The following is a 6,000-nucleotide window of genomic DNA, read 5'->3' on the forward strand; positions in this document are numbered from 1 at the left end:
AGAGCATAAATGAAACATTCCATGTGTGTGGATGAAAATAGATGTTCGAATTAATGTTCCCAGCCGACCTTTGTTTGAAGCTATTCTATCATTTCTTTTTCACTTGATAGATTCAAGAGGGATATAACTTGGAGAGAGAACCTTGGGTGACGAGAGAAGATACAACAATATCAGAGTGTGCAAATCCGAACTAACTGAAAACCACACCAGAAAAAACTGACCCCACCCAGTTACTCCCTCCGGTTGGAATTGCTTGTCGAAATATTATATGTATCTAGACATTTTTCACACATAGATACATTCGTATTTAGGCAAATTTGAGACAAGTAATACCGGTCGGAGGGTATTTCAGTTTTCGGTTACAGTTATAGTTAGCAAAAGTGCTGACCATATCCATTTAGATCACAGGTCCAACGGACCAACAATTATCGAAGCAAGCGCCCATCACGAGTCGAACAAGCGACGCGACCTCAAGTTGAAACAGCCAAGTACCAGCCAGCAGGTTAGGGCATTGTTGTGTGACATTGCACAATTTTGATTCCCCATATAATTAGTGTGCAAAAAGAATCAGTATTTCCTCCGATCCATATTAGTTGTCGAAATATTACATGTATCTGACATTTTTAGACATAAATACATCCATATTTAAACAAATTTGAGACAATTAATATGAATCGGAAGGAGTATCAATTTTCTCTCTGTAAGTCGGTACGTACTAATCTGTCGAAGCTGCTGACTTGTTGTTGCCTCTTTTTGTATGGCTCTGGAGCTTCATTTTGGCTTGGACTCTTAGAGCAAGGTGCGCATACCGTCACTTTTCTTGGATTAAACCAAATTAAAAAACAAAACATGGCACACAAAATTATATGTTGCTCGAAAATTTGTGTCACTTTGGTTAGTTTGGTTATGATTGAAACCGAATGGCTATTAATGAAACCGAGCAAAAACAGAACAAAAACCGAATGGTTTTATAGAAACCGAACCGAATTTTTATACAAAACCGTATTAAGTAAAGTATAAAAACCGTACTAAGTAAAGTATAAAAACCTTATTAATCGAAAACCAGTAAAACCGAATGCACACCTGAGCAACAATTTCTCCTAATTGAGACAGGCAAACGGAGGTAGAGGAGGCTGAGATGGTACAGTTATATATGCAAATAAATGGTGTTTAAAGTTGAGGTGGGAACAGTTGCGTCTGCAAGAGGGAGAATAGCTCGTGACGTGCCAGACGTCATTGTTGCACCGTAGACACGTGTCACACCATGGAAATGCTCATAGATCAAAAGCAAAAGATAAGTCAGCCCGAGAAGAAGAAGATGGATGAATTCCATGTGTGTGGACGACAACTCATGTTCCAAACCGATCCATATTGCACAAGTGGCTTGGAACATTCCACTGAAAGCGTGCATATGGGAGGCTAAGGATTTGCATGCTAAAGAAGAAGAAGAAGTGAACCTACCAAAAAAGAAGAAGTGAAGAGGCATATACAATGAGCAACAGTTATAGACCTCTTCATCCAAAATATAGAGAAGTGTCGTTACTGAATTAGATGGATGCAGAATCAAGTATGACATCCTTCCTCCATTTCTAAATACTTGTCCCTGTTACGAATGAAGTATTTGTTAACAAGATTCAACCAAAACCTACATCTTTAGGACATGATTACGGACTTTCGTCCCCATCATGCTGCAATACCGACCATCCTGGACGTCCGCACAAGTCGTCAGAGTACCTGTGTTTTTCCTTTTCGATGAACACTTGTATCGAGGGACGGTGCTGCAGTGACGTACGTCACCAGCATGGAACCGGACCCACGTGCGAGTGACTGGTACCACACCCAAGCAGGCACCGTCCGTCCAGCATATAGTAGCAGGTATTCCTCTAAAGAAAAAGCATGCATAATGCACGGCTCATAAAATTCCTAAAAAACAATTCGCTTTTTTTTATGCTGCCCCAAAAGGCGCGAATCTCGTTGGAAAACAGGAAACCCCGCTTTTTTGAGAGAGGGAAAGGAAATAGGAAAAGCCGATGGATCTCGATTCTCGTACGCGCGCGGAAACAAGGCCGGAATGGACCCTCGTCGTTTGGCAGGGCGCAGCCCAAACAGAGTCCGGCCCAGCCCGTCCCTGAACTTCAGTCTAGTTTTTGGGCTAATTGGCCGACCGAGAAGCCAGAGCCCGAGACAGCCAGGTCGGTCGTTCCTCAGGAAAAAAAAAGGGGGGGGGGGGGGCAGGTCGGTCGGAGGGACAGCCGGACAGGAAGATCGGACGTTTTCACGCGTGGCCGGCCGCTGGCGATCATCCTTCCTCGGCGAATCACGCGGGGGGAATAAAGCCAAGCCGCCAAAGAGGAGAGATCGAATCGCGACCGATTTTGTTCGATCGCGGCTGTTTTCCTAGTAGCTGAGTAGCTGACAGGACAGTTTGGACGGACGCGCGTCAACTCACATATCTCATGGATCAATTCCTCGTCGAACCCCGCCGGTTTCCTTCCTTGCCCAGTTGCCCTGCCCATGCCTCGTATATAATGGACCGGATCGATCCATCTACCGGCCGGGCGCTCCAGGCGATCAAGATCTCCGTCCCGGCAATTAACTGGGATCTCGGAACAATGATCAAAATCTCAGGCCCTCCTCTGCTCGGCGCTTCTGCCAGGTAACGCAAGTGCGTCTCACCTTCTCCTGTTTTCATTTCTCGGCGATAAATCTAAGTGCGAGCAAAATACTCAAAGATCAACCAGAAACCGTTTTGAGAGGACGGATTGTTGGTATGATATAAATAAAAATCCTGAAGCACTAGTAAAGCCTTAGAGAGTATCTACACTGGTAGTATTCTTCTTTCTTGGTGGAAAAGTACTTGCCACTGTAGATACTCCCTAAGGCTTTAACAGGAGGTTTTGGGCCGTTGTGACTATACTTAATTGGAATTGCAGTAAAAATGTTTAGTGGAGATGGATTGTTTACACCTTTACGTTCGCTGCGATGCATACATAGGGCTACATTGCTGAATCCACTTCTTTCTTTTTCTCCGGTTATTAGTGGACTTGAATTTTTTTTAATCGTATAGTTCCAATGCGTTCGAATAACCAGCGGCGAAATACTGCGAGAAAGCGATGATGATTGTCACTTGAAAAGACTAGCTCTAAAATAACGTCTTCCTTGTGTGCTCAAGCCATAGAGAAGGTAAGAAATATATGTTCTATTATCATAGTACCTATATATACACTTTTTTTTGTTGGACTTTTGGGTGTAGTTGGGCACTTGGGCCAAGAGCAAAGCCCAATCAACAATAATTTCAGAATGAATCTAAAAGATCCTTTAGGTGGTGGCACTAAAGCTGAGTGGGAATAGTCCCACTTGGATAGAGAGTTGACCTTCTTATGAAGGACGGTAGTCCACGCTCTCATAAGCAAGAAAAACAAAGAGATAGTCCCCACGCGCTCTCGCTCCCTCCCTCCCTCCCTCCCTCCCTCCCTCCCTCACTCACTCACTCGACGCACCAAGTCATGTTTCCTGAATCGAGTTGGGTTGGCCGGTCCAGCCCGCTTCAGGTACATTCTTATCTCTTCACATTGTTTGGGTAATCATCGGTTTTTGTGGGTTCGGTTCCTAACCCGTATCGACTTACTTATATATATATATAAGTAAGGAGATGGCCGTCCATTATTCAACCTCGTTGTTTCTGCATAGGTTTTCCCATCCTGTCGATTACATGCACAACCGTTAGGGAGAGCAGACCTCTGAAACCTGACCTTCGAGATACCACCCGAGAGAAGGCCGATAAGGTCTTTAGGGGAAACATTCGCAAGCGACTGCTCGTCTCTGTTCGATTACGCCTTCATCGGCATCTTCGTCCCCATGGTCGACGACACTGCTTTGCCCAGATCATTGGTGCTCAGGCGCAAGCTGCGGCCCATGCATTCCTACTCCGGCTCAGATTGCTGCCTTCTCCTCCTGATATTTCTATTGCTCGGGCTTAGGCTGTCGCTGCTGCTGGTGTCAACACTGACTCTCTCCTAGGACCAACACCAACCCCCGTGTGACCAGTTCCAACGAGGTCCTACTCAGCAACCTCAGTCGGTGGTTGTTGTTGCGCGGGCTAACATGTCGTATCTGATCAACTCTCTCTAGTTATGGCCGGTTGTTTTATTGTTCATATTGTAAAGTTAGATCTGTTATGAAACATTGTGAATATCTGCATCAGATTTTTGAATAGCAATTTTGTTCTAAAAGTGCGTGCATGCCTCCCCTGTCCATTTTGATAAATCATATCTCTCTGAACTGGGAAAAAAATGTGCAAGACAGTAAGAGGGTTTCTCCGACTGAAAAGATTCCCTCGCCCTGACCAGCGACGGCCCATATTTTATCCTGCCGGGCCCAGCTTTGTGTTCGGCCTGCCTGAGCCCGGGGTCGTTCTATGAGGATGCATGAGATGCCCATCCACGATAAAAATTTTGTTTTGTATTTTGAGGGCACCCTCTAGTTTTTTTTAGCAGAGCAGGGCACCCTCTAGGTTTTTTTTTTTTGAGAATTTGGGCACCCTCTAGGTTTTTTTTTTTAGAGCAGGGCACCCTCTAGGTTGGACGCAGTTCTGGCCTTGCGGTGCAATTAGGCCTGTTCCGGTGCAAACATATTTGCATCCTACTACGAGATGGTTCAGAGAAACCCTCTTACTGTCTTGCACATTTTTAAACCATGTCCACAAGAAACAAGAACTGCGTCCGTCACTGGGCCATGCATCGGTGAGTTTTGGCCCCCTTGACGGCCAACCAGACTCCGGCCCAACTGCGCGCGGCGCCAGCGAACCGGGCCGCAATCGTACGTGCGGTCATATGCATGTCTCTCTTCTCAGGCCCAGCATGGTGAACAGAACCCATGTGTAGATGGACATCTCTAAATATTTTAGTGGACAGCCCATCCTTCAGCGGCCCACCCGAGAGTCAACAGACCCGCCACACGCAGCACACGGGCCAGAGGCGAGCCAGGCCACGCGGCGCACGGGCCAGAGACAAGGCAGCCCACGCGGGGACGGGAGGCGCGATCGGTCTCCTTTTAGTCGTTTGGGTCGATAAAAAAAAGTCGTTTGGGAATTCTGATTAATCGATCGATCTATCGTTCGCTCAAAAAATAAAAAAAATCGATCTATCTTCCCTACAACTACAATACGTGATGAGGTGCTTCTAAGCTCAAGGGAGCACTTGGCTCATTACCCATGAGGCGCCCCGTACGTGCTCATTCTCGCCGTAGGCCGTAGCCCACCTAGGTTAGCAGCCCGGCCCGCCTGATCAAGCGATTTTCAAAAAAAAAAAAAAAACGTGCGACGTTGCCATTCCGGTTGTCTGAGGCCACCGTTCACCCCCTCCGTCTTTGATCTTCCCACCTTTCGCTGCCCGGCCATCTCTTCCGCATTGGATGACAATGTTGACAACCAAAGTTTTTATCTTATTAACTATCTAATCCTGCAAGAAGAATTTACCTCCCTAGTTTTTCTTTTTGTTTTTTGCGAGAACTCCCCTAGCTAGATAACTTCCACGTACGCGTGCTTACCACGGTAACTGACTCGAACGACGTTGCTAATGCTGTGATGCATGACGTCTGCCACTGAACAAAGTGTGGTAGCTACTAGCTAGTACGTACTAGTTCAAATGGTAAAGCCGTAGACAATGAAGGAATTTTTTACACACGGTGAATCTCGGAGGCCCACCAATCCCACGTGAAAGATGGATGCTCTAGCTAGCTCTTTGCATACGAATATACATTGCTAGATATTTTCGGTCACCAACTTCTGATGAAAAATGGCTTGCGTGGGTGCATTATATATGTTGGCCCAGAAATTAATGTTTGAAGGACGAGTACTTCTCTCTCCCTTCTCAAAAAGAAAATTCATCCATAAGTATCCATGAGATTAATTTCCATGCATGCATAATATATACATGTTGGAAGTCAACCGGTCAGTCTCTTGGATGGATAGGGTAGCTAGCAACTTTGGACTTGCAATTA

At 45.8% G+C, this 6,000-nt stretch overlaps 2 non-coding genes across 2 annotated transcripts; one reads left to right on the forward strand and one right to left on the reverse strand.

Moving 5' to 3' along the window:
- The first annotated feature begins 2,794 nt into the window (after positions 1-2,794).
- On the forward strand, positions 2,795-2,895 carry MIR5200B (microRNA MIR5200b). Its single transcript, NR_127135.1, has one exon. It is a non-coding gene; the product is annotated as a microRNA MIR5200b (primary transcript).
- Positions 2,801-2,887, reverse strand: MIR5200C (microRNA MIR5200c). Its single transcript, NR_126951.1, has one exon. It is a non-coding gene; the product is annotated as a microRNA MIR5200c (primary transcript).
- Positions 2,896-6,000: the final 3,105 nt, after the last annotated feature.

The sequence above is a fragment of the Brachypodium distachyon genome, chromosome 1 (genome assembly GCF_000005505.3).
Source record: "Brachypodium distachyon strain Bd21 chromosome 1, Brachypodium_distachyon_v3.0, whole genome shotgun sequence".
Classification (NCBI taxonomy): Eukaryota; Viridiplantae; Streptophyta; class Magnoliopsida; order Poales; family Poaceae; genus Brachypodium; species Brachypodium distachyon.